At 33.5% G+C, this 22,627-nt stretch overlaps 1 long non-coding RNA gene and 1 pseudogene across 1 annotated transcript; one reads left to right on the top strand and one right to left on the bottom strand.

The window, feature by feature from the left end:
- Positions 1-7,008: 7,008 nt before the first annotated feature.
- Positions 7,009-9,682, bottom strand: LOC141646361 (uncharacterized). The gene is made up of 3 exons (XR_012545525.1): positions 9,552-9,682; positions 9,345-9,453; positions 7,009-7,596 (listed from the first exon to the last, which is right to left on the bottom strand). It is a non-coding gene; the product is annotated as an uncharacterized LOC141646361 (long non-coding RNA).
- A 6,221-nt stretch (positions 9,683-15,903) lies between these two features.
- Positions 15,904-19,326, top strand: LOC141649836 (putative phospholipid-transporting ATPase 9; annotated as a pseudogene).
- The last annotated feature ends 3,301 nt before the right edge of the window (positions 19,327-22,627 follow it).

Raw genomic sequence — 22,627 nt, forward strand, 5'->3', positions numbered from 1 at the left:
CAACTTAATCCCTTTAAGTTTACTGACTTGAGCGTCGGAGTGAGTACGCTCGGTACCAAGCCGAGCCCTCAGTTTGTTCATTGTTTCAGGAGAGGCCGAAAGGAAGAGTCAAGCAAAGTCATCATTCAACAAAGCTTACGTGGTCATAACACTGCTCCGAAATCACACCCGGAACAATTATTATTATTATTATTGTTATTATTATTATTATTGTTATTATTATTGTTATTATTATTATTATTATTATTATTATTATTATTATTATTGTTATTATTATTATTATTATTGTTTTACACAATCTACTTTACATGAGAATGGTTTAGAAATTTCTTCAGAAATTAAAATATGACATTCAGAATAATAATGGTAGATAGTATCACTTGATTTTTAATTATCTTATGAAATGAAAGTTAAATAAATAAATAGATTAATAACCAAATTTATGAGAGGAAAATAAAGAGTTTATATTAGTTTTTTAGTGATTGCAACTACTATTTTTTTTAAAAAAAATTTGGTACTTATAAGCTGTGACAATTTCGGAGATAATTAACTTTTTAATACATAGTTTTGCCTTTTTATAATATTGTATAAAAATAAATAATTAAGTAATTAATATAGATGAATTAGTATTAACCTCTATAAAAATGTCATGTGAATTAAAATTAAATATTTTAAGTAGCCTTTTAATTATATTGTATAGATAGATTTTACCTCAGTTTCGTGTTTTTTGTATTTCTTCCCTCTTTTGTATTTCTTCCAACAAAAATATATAAACAATTGAGGATGCGTTTATGACTTTTGAGCATCATTTTTTCATTATTATCGAATTTAATATAAGTATAAATATGAATCAAGGTTCATGATTTATGAGTTTTGAGCATCATTTTTTTATTATTATGAAATTTAATATAAACATAGATAAGGAGTAAGGAGAAATGGAATGTATAAGGTTTGCTTGATTACTAATAATTATAAAATTTTTTTGACAAAATCTACTTTATACAAGAGTGGTTTAAGGTATTATCGTATGTAATTAAATATGAAATATAAGATTATGGTAGATAGTTTGGCTTGTCTTTTAAATAGATTTATAGATTAAGATTATAGATTTTTTATTTAGATTATAGAGTTATATATTTTTCTCAGTATAATGAAGTCTAATATTGTGACACCCTTGAAATTTAGCGTTATCTAATTACTTAAAGGCGTAAATTCTACGGAAAAACTGGTAGGATATGTTTGTAAATGGTTCAACTAGATAAAACCTGCAATTTCAAAAAAATTTCTAACTAAACCATTCACAACCAATCCAACTCAAGAAGTCCAACATTCCCTAAGCGGGTGCAAGACCCGCAAAAGCCGATGAACTACTTTACATGCCATAGCTAAATAAGAAAGTAGAATGATACAAACCCAAAATAGAAAAAGGGAGACATATGTCCCTTCAAATAATATACAAACCAAAAGATAAAAGGGTTACTATAAGAATAGCCAAAAAACTAGGTCCAAGGTTCCTTGCTCACTAGCTCGTCTGTGACCCCAACAAAGCATCAACAACCTGTCAATCGCATTTTATACAAACACGAAAGCCACAATTCGGTGGGGAGTAACTTCGAGTCCTCCCGACCCACGAATCGTCAAAATTAATGTAACATGTAAACAATTTGATAAACCATTTACTTATCATGTATTCTAACAAATGACCCCTAAACTGGCCAAACTAAACTATCATGTGAATCATATAACAAATAGTAATCCAAACTTTATCAATCAGAATCGCTTACATCTCACCTATTACTGATTCATAAAATCACCATACAAGAAAGGGCAATATATCAAAGACAGGCATAAGTTCTTAGCACGGTCAATAGTCACTTTGTAACTCGAGTCTATACCACGAGGTAGGGAAGGTAATCGAACCGGTATCTTGGCTCGGCGGTTAATATTAATAAAACATGGCCAAGAGACAACACAACCCTAGCCTAAAAATCATGAGACCTAGACATGCGGATACACACCACCGCACCCAAGACCCACAACTTTTTTAAAACAAAGTGAAGTGAGTACCCTAAGGAGTCCACCAAAGGGTTGGCTAGTACTTAAGCTGACCACTTACTATCAAAATAAGTAATTGAGGTCATGCCCCAACTTGGATAAACATCCACTAGTCAGGAACACAAAGGCTATCAAGCAGTGAACATATACTCGTCAAAGACTATAAAGACCTAACTATGATGAAGGCCGAAGTACTCACCTAGGACCTAGTCCCAGCTAGTCCCAGCTTGAATACTTTAGCCCACACCACACGAGACTCACCACACAAGTCAATTAAGACACCCACTTAACCATAAGAGGGCAAAAAGTCCTACTTACCAACATGAATTCTAACATTCTATCATGTGAAAGGCTATATAATTGTCTATTCAGCATACAAATCCAACAGTGTCCTCAATAAGAATTCAATACTAACTTCCAATTCTAGCAATTTTAACAATATTAAAGGCTTTAGGGGAATCTAGGGCCATTACTACAAAATAAGAAGCTATTTAAATTCAACTAACTAAATAAGAAGCTATTTAAATTCAACTAACTACACATGTGAAATAGAGATATAATAAATGGCCTAAAACAAGAAAAAGGCCGATTATCTAATTCATTCAACCGAATTTTTACCCGCAACCCCGATCTGCGGCGTGCAGTACGGTCAAATTGCGGCCGACTAATCACTCAATTAATCGACATCGCATCGTTAAAGGGACTAAGGCTCGATTTTAGAGCACAATCAACAAAACATTACAATTATCCCTATACAATTCATTCTGAGCCTATTATTTACAAATTCATTTTGTAAACTATCCTAACATGTGATAACTATTAATATAAGCATAGTTTTACCATTAACATAATTTTTATTACTTATATGATTCAATTCCTAAAGTGAACTCATACTAACTATGTCATTAATAAACCTTAAATGACAAATTTTGCATGGAAAACCGCGAAACAAGCAACGGACCGACCCGGGCCAACCGTGGGCTAGCCGTGGGCAGCCGTGGCACGCGCACGGCCTCGCCTCACCGCCCGTCCCCCTACACCACCATTTTTTCCATTTTTATTTAGTAAAAGACCGTCTGAACATTAATTAATCGTTCCCAATTCAACTTTGTTAATTTAAACTAACAAAAGGCATAATTAAAGCATACATGCAACAAATTTTAACATGTGAAAACTACTACTCAAACAAAAATTCACCAAACATACAAAAATCAAAAACATGTGACGATCTTTCGTCGAGTAACTCGAAATATGTTACCTTAAGCTAGAAAATGAGCAATTAGCACCTCAAAACCGAAACCCTAACAACAACTAGCCGCTATCCTCTACAATATACGAGTCCCCGAACTCGTCCTCCAAATCTTCACCTAATTAAACAATAAAAACACCATAAATAAGCACCAAAACCGAAAATACCGAAATTTCATCTTAAAACAACTTAATGAAAACTGAAATTAAATTATACCAAGTTGTAGATCGCGACGAGGGGATTAGAAAAGGTAAATTATGCGAAAAACCGATAAGAAACGCGAAAGATATGGTGAATTTGAGCTTAAATGTATAAAAATGGAGTTTTGGTAATGTTAGAGGTTGAAGAAGATAAGAAAACCAGAAAAAATGAAGGGAAGGGGGGTGGTGCGCGTGAAAGGAAGAAAGGAAAGGAGGAGAGCGGGTTTGAGACGGGATTTTTCGAGTCGGTTTTGACTCGTTTCGATAATAATTAAAACCGTAAGTCAAACGCAAATTCCGTCAAGACCAAAGTTCTTAAACACGAGATTACAAGAAAATTGAGTATTCATACGACCCATTTCCAAATCCGTTTACCCAACGTTCAAAAGAATTGTCATTTTCCCCCGATACGCCCTTATTTCGAAATAAAAAGTTTTACACGGTTTAAACTATTTTTAAACATTTCGAAACTATCAAAATAAATACTTTTCTTCAAAATATAATAAAATTATATTTCTTTGAATTATTTTTACTTTAATTATTTTAAATATCAAATTTTATTTGATTAATAAATTACTTTCGAAATATATTAACGGTCCGAAATTACGGGGCGTTACAATCACCCCTCCTTTTAAAAAGTTTCGTCCTCGAAACTTAGAAGAAGAAATTATAGTTATAATAAAATATAGGTATCTTTTCAATGAAACGGTGATACTCTTGTTGATCAGACAAGAACATCCATATTCATATCAAGATATAAAAATATTTCTACACCAATAAATGAGAAAACCCATTATTGGGACGTCACCAACAACGAGATTAAACATTCACTAATGTTAAAACCATTGAAAATCATACAAGCATTTTCAAACTTTTAGTTTAAAATTCTATAGTAAGAATACTATCTTTACTACTTATGATTATACAAGGCTTAGTAACTCGGAAAAAGAGTAAGAAAAGGAATCATTACACAAAACGAGAAATAGCTTAGGTATCCAATTGAACACTAGGGTTGAAAGAGAGTGAGAAATCATTTTCAAATGTTATAGAAAAAGGTCAATTTGTAAATTTACTCCAAGTAAATGAACCAAAAGTTTACTCAAATCGTATAGAATCTATGCAAGATGGAAAACAACTCGGGGGAACGAGAAGTGCAAGTCGCGATAGGGAACTCACACCCAACAGACAAGAAGGAATTGAACTTTTAAAGGTGGAATTTTTTTTGGATGAAGTCAATAAAGATGTCAACGAAAAAGACGCTTTACTCAAGAGGTCAAATGAGTTCCATAAAGGCGAGCACAACGGAACAAGCCAGAATAGCAAGAATGACAATTGTCGGAGATCGGAATTAGGAAGATCGGTACATCGAGAAAGGTTCACTCAATTTTCCAACAATATTCCAATTCCAATAGAAAGATTCCTCAAAGGATTAAATATAAGGTCCAAATTTACAATAACATTCCAAAACAACTCTCACAAGCCTAAGGTCAAGGCTTCCAACAAAGTTATATTCGTATTCAACTAGTGTCAACTATGGGTTCCTCAAATATTCTACAAGGTTTTCATTTCAAAACAAGGTAGTAACATACCAATCCCAAAATCCGAAAAATCAATAGAATCTCACGTTCCTCTATCCTTTTATTTATTAAGGATTGCCAAAAGCGGAACTACACTCAGCTACAACACCATCCCATCATCTCAAGTACTCAGTGCGACTTCAAGGTCTATAAAACTATAGGATTAACAAATTATTCTCAAAACTAAGTCTCTCTCAACTCAAGAACTCTCAAGAGCCAACTAATACCAAATCACATCGCCAATCCATTCTGGTCATCAACATCTCCAAGGAGTATTCTTTCGAATTTGATATCCTAAACTTACTTACCATCAAATTCTCAAGGAACAAGGTCATAATTGTAACAACACTTTATCACCTCAGAGTTCCTAAAACCATAAATTGAAATTATGTTCCTTAGCCTATCAATTGGTGTCAACCATACCATTACCCTTTCTAGTTATTAAAACAAGTGCTAAAACTTCCCAATAATGTTGCTTACTCTCACTCTCATACCATAGCTCAAGTAGTAATCAATATCACTCACATTTGACACACAAAATCCACCAATCCAACGTACTCACTTTATCAAGGATCTATATGTATAAGAACCATCAAGCATGTCTCATCACACTACCTAAGTCTTTCCAATATCAAATCCTCTCAAAACCAGGAAAGGGTCAAACACAACAATCCCTTCAAAGGTCATGATGTCCAGCCAAGGCCAACGTTTCTCAAAAGAAATAGTATTATAAAAAGGCGTTAAGGAAGGATAAGCAAGGAACAAATGACATGTTAGAAAATAAGGAGTCGAACTGTAAAGATAACGGTTGACAAAAATAAGAGGTATTCGAGTTAAGATGATATCTCGGGTAAGAAGAAGGTACGTAAACTTTGGCATAAAAACAAGGTTCAACGAACGTTAAAGAGAAGGAAAGGAGAATAGAAGCGGCACAATGAAAGGGTTACCGCTTACCAAACACTCATCAAAGCTTATGATCGATATGATAAGGTTACATCACTAAGGTATTCAACCAAGCCCCAAAAGTCTACCGAATTATAAGACTAACTAGGACTCCACAATGGTAGGTATTCCTCAACTCAATTGGTTCTAAGAGCCAAAATCAATTCACCACACAAATTCATTTGTTACCTCCCATGTCACAAAGTATCTCCTTTACAATTCTCGTCATTGAACCTCACTTACTATGTCATCCCCAAGTACCATGGCTTGTTTACTCCATCATCTCACAACTTAATACTTCTAGTCTCCGATACCATAAATTAGAATCGCATCTTTGAACTCACGAACTACATCGAACAACTTTCCACCAAAATTCCCAAATTCAGATATGATTAATAAGGTCAACAAGGGCTAATTCCAAAGTACGATACCAAACCATTAAGCAACGTCAATGTCCTATTGTATTCCTTTCAAGGCCTACAAGGATTAGGGCTAACTATCATTCCTTTAATTCTCCATAAGAAACATCGAGACTCTCAAATGAAGTAGCTCAGGTTCATTCCATCTTATGTGCTAAGGTAGTACCCATGCTCAATCATCTATAACAAACAAGCTCTCAATAGACATAAATCCAAAGGTGTTCCTCAACTCATTAGGCTCTCATATCATGCACAACTAACAAGTCTAACCAAAGGATCCCAAATTATATTCTCCTATACCACTCAAACCTTAACCAATCAATTTCTCAACTCGTTCACGCCCTCCAATGATACATTCTCTCAAAACCGGGTTCTCTTGAACAAGGGAACTATCCTGCAGAATAAAAAGGAAGGTGTCCACATGGACTTTATTATAAGAAGAAAGTGAACCTAAGATGAATCGGGAGAAAGAATTGAAAGGTAGTTACCAAGGCGAGAGAAGAGGAATTTGTAAGACGAATAAACAACGAGATTGGAAGACTAAGGTAAGATTGCATTATCTACATCTATTGGAGAGCCATCTTACAAAAGAGAAAATCAATTAGTACCTAACAATTAGCAATCACAAACAGACTACCACATAAAATCCTAATTCTACCCATCCTACCCTTCTCTCAAGTTTATTATTTAAAGGTCAAGTGATTTTTAAGTGGGGTGCACAAACGTGCGTCGGGAGCAATAGGCTCTGATACCAACTGTGACACCCTTAAAATTTAGCGTTATCTAATTACTTAAAGGCGTAAATTCTACGGAAAAACTGGTAGGATATGTTTGTAAATGGTTCAACTAGATAAAACCTGCAATTTCAAAAAAATTTCTAACTAAACCATTCACAACCAATCCAACTCAAGAAGTCCAACATTCCCAGAAGCGGGTGCCAAGACCCTGCAAAAGCTGATGAACTACTTTACATGCCATAGCTAAATAAGAAAGTAGAATGATACAAACCCAAAATAGAAAAAGGGAGACATATGTCCCTTCAAATAATATACAAACCAAAAGATAAAAGGGTTACTATAAGAATAGCCAAAAAACTAGGTCCAAGGTTCCTTGCTCACTAGCTCGTCTGTGACCCCCAACAAAGCATCAACAACCTGTCAATCGCATTTTATACAAACACGAAAGCCACAATTCAGTGGGGAGTAACTTCGAGTCCTCCCAGCCACGAATCGTCAAAATTAATGTAACATGTAAACAATTTGATAAACCATTTACTTATCATGTATTCTAACAAATGACCCCTAAACTGACCAAACTAAACTATCATGTGAATCATATAACAAATAGTAATCCAAACTTTATCAACTGTAACCGGCCTACATCTCACCTATTACAGTTCATAAAATCACCATACAAGAAAGGGCAATATATCAAAGACAGGCATAAGTTCTTAGCACGGTCAATAGTCACTTTGTAACTCGAGTCTATACCACGAGGTAGGGAAGGTAATCGAACCGGTATCTTGGCTCAGCGGTTAATATTAATAAAACATGGCCAAGAGACAACACAACCCTAGCCTAAAATCTGCCTTGAGACCTAGACATGCGGATACACACCACCGCACCCAAGACCCACAACTTTTTTTAAAACAAAGTGAAGTGAGTACCCTAAGGAGTCCACCAAAGGGTTGGCTAGTACTTAAGTTGACCACTTACTATCAAAATAAGTAACGAGGTCATGCCCCAACTTGGATAAACATCCACTAGTCAGGAACACAAAGGCTATCAAGCGGTGAACATATACTCGTCAAAGACTATAAAGACCTATCTATGATGAAGGCCGAAGTACTCACCTAGGACCTAGTCCCAGCTAGTCCCAGCTTGAATACTTTAGCCCACACCACACAAGACTCACCACACAAGTCAATTAAGACACCCACTTAACCATAAGAGGGCAAAAAGTCCTACTTACCAACATGAATTCTAACATTCTATCATGTGAAAGGCTATATAATTGTCTATTCAAAGATACAAATCCAACAGTGTCCTCAATAAGAATTCAATACTAACTTCCAATTCTAGCAATTTTAACAATATTAAAGGCTTTAGGGGAATCTAGGGCCATTACTACAAAATAAGAAGCTATTTAAATTCAACTAACTAAATAAGAAGCTATTTAAATTCAACTAACTACACATGTGAAATAGAGATATAATAAATGGCCTAAAACAAGAAAAAGGCCGATTATCTAATTCATTCAACCGAATTTTTACCCGCAACCCTGACCTGCGACAGTACGGGTCAAATTGCGGGTGACCAATCACTCAATTAATCGACATCGCATCGTTAAAGGGACTAAGGCTCGATTTTTTAAGACAATCAACAAAACATTACAATTATCCCTATACAATTCATTTTGAGCCTATTATTTACAAATTCATTTTGTAAACTATCCTAACATGTGATAACTATTAATATAAGCATAGTTTTACCATTAACATAATTTTTATTACTTATATGATTCAATTCCTAAAGTGAACTCATACTAACTATGTCATTAATAAACCTTAAATGACAAATTTTGCATGGAAAACCGCGAAACAAGCAACGGACCGACCCGGGTCAACCGTGGGCTAGCCGTGGGCACTGCCACGAACTGCCGCCGCCTTGCCCGTCCCCTACACCACCATTTTTTTCCATTTTTATTTAGTAAAAGACCGTCTGAACATTAATTAATCGTTCCCAATTCAACTTTGTTAATTTAAACTAACAAAAGGCATAATTAAAGCATACATGCAACAAATTTTAACATGTGAAAACTACTGCTCAAACAAAAATTCACCAAACATACAAAAATCAAAAACATGTGACGATCTTTCGTCGAGTAACTCGAAATATGTTACCTTAAGCTAGAAAATGAGCAATTAGCACCTCAAAACCGAAACCCTAACAACAACTAGCCGCTATCCTCTACAATATACGAGTCCCCGAACTCGTCCTCCAAATCTTCACCTAATTAAACAATAAAAACACCATAAATAAGCACCAAAACCGAAAATACCGAAATTTCATCTTAAAACAACTTAATGAAAACTGAAATTAAATTATACCAAGTTGTAGATCGCGACGAGGGGATTCCGGAAAGGTAAATTATGCGAAAAACCGATAAGAAACGCGAAAGATATGGTGAATTTGAGCTTAAATGTATAAAAATGGAGTTTTGGTAATGTTAGAGGTTGAAGAAGATAAGAAAACCAGAAAAAATGAAGGGAAGGGGGGTGGTGCGCGTGAAAGGAAGAAAGGAAAGGAGGAGAGCGGGTTTGAGACGGGATTTTTAAGTCGGTTTTTGATTTCGTTTCGATAATAATTAAAACCGTAAGTCAAACGCAAATTCCGTCAAGACCAAAGTTCTTAAACACGAGATTACAAGAAAATTGAGTATTCATACGACCCATTTCCAAATCCGTTTACCCAACGTTCAAAAGAAGTGTCATTTTCCTCCCGATACGCCCTTATTTCGAAATAAAAAGTTTTACACGGTTTAAACTATTTTTAAACATTTCGAAACTATCAAAATAAATACTTTTCTTCAAAATATAATAAAATTATATTTCTTTGAATTATTTTTACTTTAATTATTTTAAATATCAAATTTTATTTGATTAATAAATTACTTTCGAAATATATTAACGGTCCGAAATTACGGGGCGTTACAAATATGTAGACATAAATATGGTGTAAGGAGAAATGGAATGTGAAAGGTTTGTTTTATTAATGTTATTATTGTTATTACTATTATTATTACTGTTGTTGTTGTTGTTGTTGTTGTTGTTGTTATTATTATTATTATTATTATTATTATTATTATTATTATTATTATTATTATTATTATTATTATTATTATTATTATTATTATTATTATTATTATTATTATTGTTATTATTATTGTTTTACACAATCTACTTTACATGAGAATGGTTTAGAAATTATCTTCAGAAACTAAAATATGACATGCAGAATAATAATGGTAGATAGTATCGCTTGATTTTTAATTATCTTATGGAATTAAAGTTAAATAAATAAGTAGATTAATAACCAAATTTATGAGAGGAAAATAAAGAGTTTATATTAATTTTTTAGTGATTGCAACTACTAATTTTTTTTAAATTTTTTTGGTACTTATAAGCATGTGACAATTTCGGAGATAATTAACTTTTTAATACATAGTTTTGCCTTTTTATTATATTGTATAAAAATAAATAATTAAGTAATTAATATAGATGAATTAGTATTAACCTCTATAAAAATGCCATGTGAATTAAAATTAAATATTTTAAGTAGCTTTTTAATTATATTGTATAGATAGATTTTACCTCAGTTTCTTGTCTTTTGTATTTCTTCCCTCTTTTGTATTTCTTCCAACAAAAATATATAAACAATTGAGGATGCGTTTATGACTTTTGAGCATCATTTTTTCATTATTATCAAATTTAATATAAGTATAAATATGAATCAAGGTTCATGATTTTTGAGTTTTTAGCATCATTTTTTTATTATTATGAAATTTAATATAAACATAAATAAGGAGTAAGGAGAAATGGAATGTATAAGGTTTGCTTGATTACTAATAATTATAATTTTTTTTTGACAAAATCTACTTTATACAAGAGTGGTTTAAGGTATTATCGTATGTAATTAAATATGACATATAAGATTATGGTAGATAGTTTGGCTTGTCTTTTAAATAGATTTATAGATTTATAGATTAAGATTGTAGATTTTTTATTTAGATTATAGAGTTATAGATTTTTCTCAGTATAATGAAGTCTAATATATATAGACATAAATATGGTGTAAGGAGAAATGGAATGTGAAAGATTTGTTTTATTATTATTATTATTATTATTATTATTATTATTATTATTATTATTATTATTATTATTATTATTATTATTATTATTATTATTGTTCTTATTGTTATTATTGTTGTTGTTGTTGTTATTATTATTATTATTATTATTATTATTATTTTTATTATTATTATTATTATTATTATTATTATTATTATTATTATTATTATTATTATTATTATTATTATTATTATTATTATTATTATTATTATTATTATTATTATTATTATTATTATTATTATTATTATTATTATTATTATTAGTAGTAGTAGTAGTAGTAGTAGTAGTAGTAGTAGTAGTAGTAGTAGTAGTATTATTTTACACAATCTACTTTACATGAGAATGGTTTAGAAATTATCTTCAGAAATTAAAATATGACATGCAGAATAATAATGGTAGATAGTATCGCTTGATTTTTAATTATCTTATGGAATTAAAGTTAAATAAATAAGTAGATTAATAACCAAATTTATGAGAGGAAAATAAAGAGTTTATATTAGTTTTTTATTGATTGTAACTACTATTTTGTTTTAAATTTTTTTGGTACTTATAAGCATGTGACAATTTCGGAGATAATTAACTTTTTAATACATAGTTTTGCTTTTTTATAATATTGTATAAAAATAAATAATTAAGTAATTAATATAGATGAATTAGTATTAACCTCTATAAAAATGCCATGTGAATTAAAATTAAATATTTTAAGTAGCCTTTTAATTATATTGTATAAATAGATTTTACCTCAGTTTCGTGTCTTTTGTATTTTTTCCCTTTTCAGATTACCAACGTGATGCTTTGTCTTATCTGCATTCAGACATTTCACGATGCTTTAAAATTCATATAAAAAAATATATTGACCAAAAGGTAAAACATCAAGATGGCAAAAACTTCACAAACGAATCAACATTGTCACATGTAAATCATTGAAATTAAACCAAATGGAAAACATGAATTTAAATATAAATCAAAGGATTTATAAAACCAATAACATAACAAATTAAAATATAATTTATTTGACATAACAACAACAATACTCAATAATAATACTCAATAATTCAATATACTCTCTATAATCAAATAAATAAATTAAACTATAAAATATAATCCACAACTTAGAAGCTCATGGGTAAATGAGCAATAGATTTTAAATAAATATTGTGAATAGAAACTATCATAGGTATTATAGGTTTTATAGCCATCACACAACTATAGACTCCCATATTTTAATTTTATTTTTAATTTATTTTGTGGTATTATTAAATTAGATAATTGATTGCTAAGCAACTCAAAAGGTGAATTAAATAAGGAAAAATGTTAATGAAAATTATGGGCATTAAGTAGTATAAAGAAATCTAATCAATTTATTAACATATTATATTAAAAAAATTAATTAGATAGGAAGAAATTTTAATTAATTTGGTGGGTGTTAAGTATTATGAAGAGTTTTAATCAATTTATTATAATGTTTAATTAAAAAAATGAATTAAATAGGAAAAAGTGTTAATAAAAATGGTGAGTGCATGTTAAATAATATGAAAAGTTTTAATTTATTAACATGTTTTATTACCAAAATGTCAATTAAAATGTCAATTTTAATTATAAATTATGACATTTATTAACATGTTTTTATCACAAAAGTTCAATTAAAATGTCAATATTGATTATAAATTATGAAATTTTGATGTAAATTTGTAAGAGTTACATAAATTAAATTAATTTATAGAAAAATGAATTAAATCTATAAAATAAGACAATTACGTGGCAATACGTTTTCATGCTCACATTTACGTGACATTTTTGGATCCTACGTGGCTTTGTCTACGTGGCGTTTATTAGTCATTTTAGGCTAGCCTTTTAATTATATTTTATAGATTTACGTGGCACTTTTGGATCCTACGTGGCTTGTCTACGTGGCGTTTATTAGTCATTTTAGGCTAGGCTTTTAATTATCTTTCACCTTATCTAAAAAGTGTGATCGCCTAACTACTGTTCACTAATGAACAGTACGCGCAAAATGAACAGTTGCACTCCATTTGGGCGGGTTTGGTCCTGATGTTGGCGGGTAGTTGTGTTGGGCTTTGGTCTATTGCTTCTCATCTCAATCTACTCCTTCTCTGCGGCCTTTTAACTCCTCAGCCCAACTCTACGGCCTTTCCCTTCACTTCGTCTCTTTCATTCACGTCTCCTTCCTACCACTCCTTCTCCCTCTTTTCCTCTTCATCACTCATTTCGCCTTTTACCATTTCTTATCTCCGCCTAACAAACCATAATAAAGTTCCTTCTTTTCTCCTCTCATAAAACCCTAATTTCTCAAATTGATCTTTACAAATTCAAAAATTTCGGATCTCCAGGTAGATTTTCTAATCTAGGGTTTTGATTTACTGTTCTCCATATCTAGAATTTCTATTTCGAGTAGCTTTTGTTCACCAACTTCATCTGACATAGGTGTTTTAAGAAGGGTTGTAGTGGTACAGTCGAGTTCAATCTTATGCGGTGATTATGCGGTGTTTGTGTTTATCATCAGACTGGTTAGTGATTATGCGGAGTTCAAAAATTTCTTTGGCCTGTTAAATCATCAGACTGGTTAGTGATTATGCGGTGTTTGTGTTTTTCCAGGTAAAAAAAAAAAAAAAAATCATTTGGCTAGATAGTGGTTGTTGTCGTTGCAGTTATTGGGGCTGTTGGTTGAGTGACGGGTTGAGCACAGATCGAAAGGTATTGATTGTAACCTTAGATGTTGAGACTTTGCGTGATTGTGTTGATTTGTTTTAAGTATGTCCATTAATCTTATCATTTATTATTTGGTTCTTTATTTTCTAAATTGGTGGCTCACAGACTGCAAGAGTATATATACAAGAAAACCTTCCATTGTGTTTATTAATTAGGATCATAGTTTTGATTAAATTCATTGACGGCTACCAGTTAATAGAACCATATTTTTATATGGTATCCCTAAATTGTCACTGCCCTAGCCTTAGTTGGGTTGTTCGTTGGCTGAGGTTAATCAGGCTTATAGTTTGAAAGTTCCCATGTTGCGAGGTGCTTTATGGTGTTTACTCTGTTCATCTTAGCCCGAAAACGGGTATCAAAATGGTAATTTAATATGTTTGGTGAAATTGTTAAAATAAAAAAAAAAAGATCAAAAATTGTCAGCAACTGCAGTTTGGTGACATTAATATGACTCTGATGAGTCTAGATTTTGCATGCTCGAGGTGCTTTAGGGTGTGCTTACTTGAACTTTTAGTACCCTTATTAACAGTTAAGATTGACCAAGTTGGGAAACTTGAGATTACCAAACAAGTTGTTACGATGCCTTGAGATTTTATTTATCTACTATCAACATTAAGAGTCAAGAGGGAATTGTTCCAAAGTAGACACATGATCTTAAATATAGCAAAACTTAGAGCAAAAGAGCTGCATATAGAGATGGAGCCTAATTGAACTAATGTTTGTTGCTTATTTGATTTGATTTATATTTAGTTCTTTGTCTTCGTCTCTTTGGTTGTGTTGTTAGTAAAACCTTAGTCTTTGAGGAAGGTGTGGAAGAAAATTGGACCGTTGAATGTACTGTAGGAGGTTGTCATGTCCACCACTAAAGTATTTAGCTGCATCAAATACGCTGATTTGATCGGATTTCTTTATTTAGTTGTTCTTATTGTTACGAGGTTTAAGGATATGGGTGTTTTAATGGTGTCATGTCCACCACTGAAGTATTTACCTACACCTTTGGGTGGTTCATATGGTGTTTTGCGATTTACTTGAGATATGGAGATGTGGGTTTTTGTGTTTACTGTTTATATGGTGTTATGTCTACCACTGAAGCATTGCTGGTTTTTTTTTAATGTAGGCATTTTGTGTGAAAGGCGGCTTGCTGTATCTCAAAAGAGGTTTCAGTCAAGCTATCCGAACATTTGGCGAGTACGTTATGCGGACGGAATGAGTAAAAATGCTTATCGTAGGGATTTGTATCGTCAAAGTGATCAATAAGCTGTCATTAGAGCCTTTGAAAGTCAACCTGCCTTGAACAACAGTCCTGCTATTGTTGCTGAGTAAGTTAAAGCTTTGGTCAAGCTTGATTTTTGTTGTTTTGATGATATGATTTTATATGGTTAGGAAGATCACCTTTCCGGCCTTATGCATCAGTAGCCTTCTTTTGGCTTTTTAGTCCATGTTTTACTATTTTAATCTATTCACATTGTTGTTTATTTTTAGGGGAGCTGTTCAAATGGCTGACATTAAACACTTGGAGATTCAACTTTTGGCGCTATCCGTGCAGTAAGGTCCTTTGCTCAAGAACACTTTGAGATTCAACGGTGCTCTGAGAAAGTGGATGAGACATTAAACTTAGGACTCACACAAGGTGTGTGTTACTCTTGCGACTTACATTCTTTTCCAATATTTTATTAGTATTTTAATTTACAGTCTTTGGCATCTTTTAACACATGTAATTGGCTGTTACAGAAAGTGGCAGGACCGTTCTTTGGTGGACTAAATGCAGCATTCACCCTATCAGTTATAGTGTTGGTTATATATGATGCTATTCTTGCTATCAATGGCAGCAGTGGCAATGTCTAATGATCGTGGATTTTGGTAAGACATCTGGGTAGTTTGAGTTTATCTTCATACATTCATATATCAGAATAGTATAATTTCAAACAAAATTGACATTCTGTGATTATCATCTCAAGTTATTGTCTCATGTTAGGGTCAAATTACCACGTTCTTCGTTTCATTTAGTTTAATGAAAGTTTGATGTGCAGTTTAGCCTTCTTGCCTTAAAACTTGAAACTTGAAACTTTCCTAGCTTTTGATTTGATTTTTTCAATGTTTATAAATGTTCGATTGTTGGATTAGAGTAGAATTTCTTTTAGTTGTGAATTAAGATGAAATATAGTAAATCTGAGTTGATTGTGCCCCTTTAACTGTAAACTAGAAGTTAGATGATGCAATTCTTGACGCAATTTTCGTCATGACTTCCTTGGTCATTTGGAAACAACCTTTTGTGTAAAGTTGTAAACAACTCTGCCATTTTGGCGTTGGTGTAGTGTTGTTGTTATATATACATATCAATGTACGTGCATGTAGGTTAGATTAATTTATACCAGATTGGCATTTGGATTGCAGGTGCTTAGCCGCAAAAGGTGAAGATTCCAATGAGTGTGAACACTTTGCCAAATATTATCATGCTCTTTGCCCTGGTGAATGGGTGAGTAACGTTTAAACTTAGCTTTTTATTGGCAACTTTGATTTGTAACTTGCCAGGTTGCTTGACCTGCATGTATTCTGGATTAAGTTTGTTTACTTGGGTTTATAAGCTATTCCATGTTGTATAATACATTATAAATTGCAGATTGTCTAAAATGCTTCCCTGTAGAAGACTCTTGTCTGCTATTTATTTATTTGAAATAGTTTTCCTTTTTGAATCACCAGCCTATGCTTCGCATCAAGAGCGTGGGAACTGGAAGGCACACTGTATAATCTCGGTTATCCTTGCACAATATAATAAGCCATGTCTTCCTTGCTTGAAACATTGATAGGCTGGGCGCTGGAATGAGTGTAGAGGGAGAACAGAACATTCCCGAGGCCTTTATAATTAGTGAATGCCCCCGAACCTTTGATTTTACTCTTTGTTCGATAAAGAAAGGAGAATAGGTAAGTTGTTTTTTGTTTTTATAGTCAGTTTTCCTATCAGAAGCAAGGTTGGCTTCTTTGTGATTACACGACAGATTGACAAAGTATCATTTGAACCTTTGTTTTTTTTGCCCATTGTTCTTGGAATGTGATTAATAATAGACTTGGTTGATGTCGAAGTTTCGCTGCACTTTTGGTTCATGGTGTCGGATAATTTTATGTTATTCGGTCTCTATTTTATAATGTAAACTTTGTCATGCAAATGGAAGGTAGATTTTTTCACTCCTGTGTACACTCCTTATGGGCAGATAAGTGAGAGCTTGAATTGTATTTAATCCGAACTGAGAGAGAGAGAATATACCTGAATCATAACCAATTAGAAATACTCAAACTTAAGGTGATCTCATCGATCTGTTTGTTTAGATGGTATATAAATGTACCACCAAGGCAGTAAAGCTTAATGATTATGCTCTTGAGTAATCTCATTTAGTCCTGGCCTTGTTGTGCCGTCACTTAGACGCCTTTTAGTTCCATGTGTCAATGAGATGAAATATACACAAGGATTTGAGTCTTCGCATATGTGAGATCTGAGATGTGTTCTAATCTGGATTTCAATTACTTATTCGGCATTCTCCTCTCTATTTGGGTATTAGTTTGAAAAAAAATCAATTTTCTGATGTTGTTTGAAGATTAAATGTTAATTGCTGATTTTTGCAGGTTTTGATATATTTGGCCTCGTGGGTTTTTTTGGGCCATAACAGAATCCGCACCTCAAAAAAATCAGAAAAGGGAATAAGCTGGAGTATGTATTTTTTTTGCGTCAATTTTTTGTCTTTGTCAAATAGATCTTACTATTTCCATTTTCAATTGAACCAAAGTTTTAGTCATAAAGCATTTCGATGTGGGAAAACTAACTGCACTCATGTTATACAGTTATCTGATTTCCATTTCCCTATATGTGTCCATAGCGATTGTCAAAGTCTTGAAAAGCCATTTCATCAAACGAGATATGTACTGTGAAGAAGCCGACAAGCCAGCTCATGCGCTTACGTCAAATATTAACGAGGAACTTGGGCAAGTCGACACCATTCTTTCTGATAAAACGGGTACTTTGACTTGCAACTCTATGGAGTATATCAAGTGTTCTGTTGCAGGATTGTGTATGGTCATGGTATCACCAAGATCGAGAGGGCCATGGCCAAAGAAAAGGGTGTACCCAATTGACTGATCCCCAGTTCACCATTATCAGTAACATTTCATGATCAAGATGAGGAAGAAGATGTAGTTGAGGCGGGTTCTGGGATCAAAAGGTTCAATTTAAAGGATGCAAGGGTTATGAACGGGAAATGGGTAGATAAGCCACACTCGAAGTTATACAACTGTTTTTTCAGTTATTGGCAGTCTGTCACATTGATTCCTGCAGTAGATGAAGATATTGGGAAGGTCTCTTATGAAGCCGAGTCACCTGATGAGGCAGCTTTTGTTATTGCTGCTAGAGAACTTGGGTTTGAGTTTTACAAAAGGAATTCAACCACTATGTCATTGCACGAGCTGGATCCAATTTCTGGCCAGACAATTGACAGGTTAGATGATTTCTACCACCCTAACATGCAACCTAGCTTGTACGGCATAATTAAAAGCAGTGCGTCTTGTTAGAGATGGTCTGACATGTGGAACTAACCCAAATCTGTGTGTATTCCTCATTTAATTATAGTGTTAATGAGTTATCTTAAGAGGGGCTAACTTTTGCTGCATGTAGTTATAATACATTGATGCATTTAGTTAGTTGTTATAATAATGTAATTCTATCTGATGCTTGTTACTCCGTTTATATTACTACTGTAGGGAATACAGAATCCTGAGTATCTTGGAGTTTTTAATAGTACCAGGGTGAAAAAAAGGTTGTTATTTTCCAAACTAAGGAAGGGAAGATATTTCTACTCTCCAAGGGCGCTGCCAAATATGAATTGACGCAATTACTTATGTTTCTTTGCTTTAATGTTAAAATAGCAATGACGGTTTCTGATTATGTACATGCTGTTTCTTTTTCTTGCAGTATCATGTTTTCACGGCTGGCCCCTAACGATAATGACTTTTAGAAGAAGATCAGGGATCATCTGATGAATATTCAGATGCCGGACTAAGAACTTAAGTATCGAGAGATAGATGCGGAGAATTTAGAGAGTTCGATGAAAAATTCAATGCCGCGAGAAACTGAGTTAGTGCAGACCGGGAAACACTCATTGAACAAGTGACTAAAACTATTGGAAGAGACTTCTTCCATCTTGGTGCCACTGCGGTTAAGGACAAACTTCCAACAAGGGGTAATTTTATTCATCTCTAATCTAGCTGTTTCCATTCTCAATGAGCTGAAGGCTCACTATTTCTTAAATATGGTTTATGATGTAATAATATCAATAAAAGGAAAATAGGCTAGGCTCTGTACATTTGACCTCACCTTACCCATCAGGCTGCCATTGACGGATGTCTTTGAGGCATTGGGTAATGTTGTTGTTCACTTTAATTTTCACGTGCGTGGTTCTAAATAAGTGAAAAAAAGTGTCCTTGTAGCTTAAGTACAATGGACTAAGCAAGAATATTTCTCTCTATATCTTATTTTTTCACGGAATAGTTGCCCTGTTCTCATTAAATAGAGTCATTTTGGTAACAATCTCTTAATGTGAGAGAAACACCAGGTATGTTTTCCCCATTAGGCTTAATTGTGGTTTTATTCTTGATCTGGCCTTGATCACCATGAACTAATTTTGAATTTATTCTCCATAAATTCGATTTATCCCGACTCAAAATTTATCCCGAGTCATTGTGTCGTCACGATAACCGTCAAGGCATCAACACCTTCATAGCTTGGTCTAGATGTTTGTGTTGTTTCTTAGCTTTATACACTGCCCTGGAGGCATATCTGAAATATAAATGTGTAATGGAATGACTTTTGCCTACAATTTAAACGAATGCTCAAATGCTGGGTATAAATTCGTTGAAAGCTTTAGCTTTTATAATTGCATTTGTTCTTTTCTTTGATAATGAATTCTTGTTACACGTTCATCATATATCACAAAAAATATGTAGATTGGGTCTTATATTATAGGATCTTTTGGTTTTATACGATCTATTAAGTTAGTACTCCCTCCCAGTTACTATATTGTTCCCATTTGATATGGGCACAATACTTAAGGAAAAGTATTAAAATAGGAGTCAAAGAGTTATGTTGGAATGGTGATAGGAGAGAGGGATGAATTATTAGTAGTTAAATAAAGAATTGTGGGGCCAAAACATAAAGGAAAATAATAAAATAGGAGTAAAAGAGTTGTGTGGGTTTGGTGATAGGAGAGATGAATGTATAAAATAAGAGTAAAAGTTTCTAAAAATAGAAAGGGGAACATTATAGTGACTGGGAGGGAGTATATAGTAAAGATACATACTCAAAGCAAAAACAGAGGGAAAGGGAGGAGGAGAGAAGGGATAAGGAGAGAACAGGGAGGAAGATAAAGCGATAAATAAGCAAAGGAGATGGAGAGGGGAAATGGAAAAGTAAGTGGGTGTATAAGTGAACAAGAAGGAGAGGGGGTCTGAACATAAGTGAAGGAGACGAATAAATAGGGAGGAAAAGGAAATAAGTGAATATGTGGCAAAAGAGAGGAAGAGATCGAAGCATTGGAAAGGTTAGAGGAAGGGAAATGATGAATATGGAACAAGTGAGCGGGAGGAACAAGAAATAGGTGAATATGTGACAAAAGAGATAGAGAGAAAGAGAAGGAGTCAGAGGAAAGGTGAAAAGGAGGGAAATGATGATTCGAGGGAGGAAAAGGAAATAATTCAATATGTGAACAGAGAGAGAGGAAATTGGTAAATATATGAAAAAATGTAAGAGAGCTAGAGATATGAAAAAGCCGATTTTAATGTGATTGAATTTTGTGAAGCATACCTGTTAATGTGTCACTTTTTCGAGTAACAATGCATGAATAAATGGCTACTCATTTCATGCTCTGTACAGACAATATAGAGCTCCAATTTGAGACAAACCACTTAGGTATGGGGATAAACGGAAGTGCCCTGATCATGGAATGTAGAAAATGTATACTAATTGTGGAGGTTATCTTTATGTTGCATTGCCGACTTTAACATGAAACGTGCCCTGAACATTCTTGTATTATCCTTAAAGTTAGTTCTGTTGTATAACATGTCATTTTTCTTCTAACATATCTGCAGTTGAATACCATGAAAAAAGAAGTTCGTGAAGGCGATAAAGAGGGAAAGATTGTCACAATTTCATTAGAAACTCGTCCCTTAAGGCTTGTCCCTTGAGGTTTTGCATCACTTTATTAGTGCTAGACATGCTGCAGGTTTGGGCCTCTTTCTTTTGAAAGGTATGAATTTTGGATTGATTCTAAAATGCAAACTTTACCTTGGTTAGACGTATCGTCATTTTTTCAAATTTATTGTTTTAGATTGTAGAGCTGAATTTGATTAGTACTAGACCCGTTGTTGGTTCGGTGCTCTTGGCTTTGAAAGGTATTAACTACTAATTACGTAGAATTAATGTCACAGGTACATTTGAGATCCACATGAGAGCATGTGCGCCAAGATAGCCCACGATAAAACTTTACGCGACGGGTACTAACAACTGTGGAGGGAAGGGGATGATTAGCTCAACTGGTGCGACAGGTTTTCCCCCCTTTTTGGCGACGTTCTGGTGACTCTACAGGATGCCTTTTGTGTGCTCAAAGTTGCCATCCATGATTTGTGGCTTTTAATCTTGTAGGCTCCTAGCCCTTTTTCTAATTGTACATAGTAATGAACTCTTTTGAGTTCCTGTGAATACTCCATGCGTAGAACCGCACAAGCCGTTTGGGCGTTTGTATTTGGTAGTGAAATCTTATGTTGCTTCATTAAACAACCTTGCATATATCGGAATGTATTTATGAACAAACCTTGCAAATTTAAGATTAGCGGGTGTAACTATTTTATGTTGAAAATAAAATAGTGTCACGTCTATCATGGGGTGACTCGGCTTCTCTCAAATCACTAATTATCACGGGGTGACTCGGCTTCTCTAAAATAGTGTCATGTCTATCATGTCGATATAAGTAACTAAAGCAGTGAAAATAATAACCAACTCTGACGGTACAACAAACAACAATACGAGATGCATAAAGCGATACTAATTCTAATAGGCGAGTCTCACACTATCTTGGGGCACAACAAATTACTTATGTTATAGGTGTTGTGTTTGGAGGATATAGATGATAATAAATGCGATAATGATGATGCTGGGAGGGATGATGATTGTGGTGGTGGTGGTGGTGGCAGCGAGGAGGAGGAGGAAGAGAGAGTGATAATGACAACGAAGGTGGTGGTGTGTGTTCATAAACCTACATTTTGAGTGAAAACGTTTAGAACTTACTATAGAGTCATGCATAGATGAACCGAGTCTGGTCTATGTGTTTTGCTTATTGACTTAATTCGTAAGCTTGTATTCCATGTAATTGTGTTTTTCAACAATTAATCATCCAAGCAAAATGCTTGTTATATTCTGATATTTACGCTCACAACAGAGCTAAATGCAAATTATTTACGACTGTAATTTTTGCAATCGATTAAACCATCAAAACAATACAACACCAATA

Source organism: Silene latifolia, chromosome 3 (assembly GCF_048544455.1).
Source record: "Silene latifolia isolate original U9 population chromosome 3, ASM4854445v1, whole genome shotgun sequence".
NCBI classification, from domain to species: Eukaryota; Viridiplantae; Streptophyta; class Magnoliopsida; order Caryophyllales; family Caryophyllaceae; genus Silene; species Silene latifolia.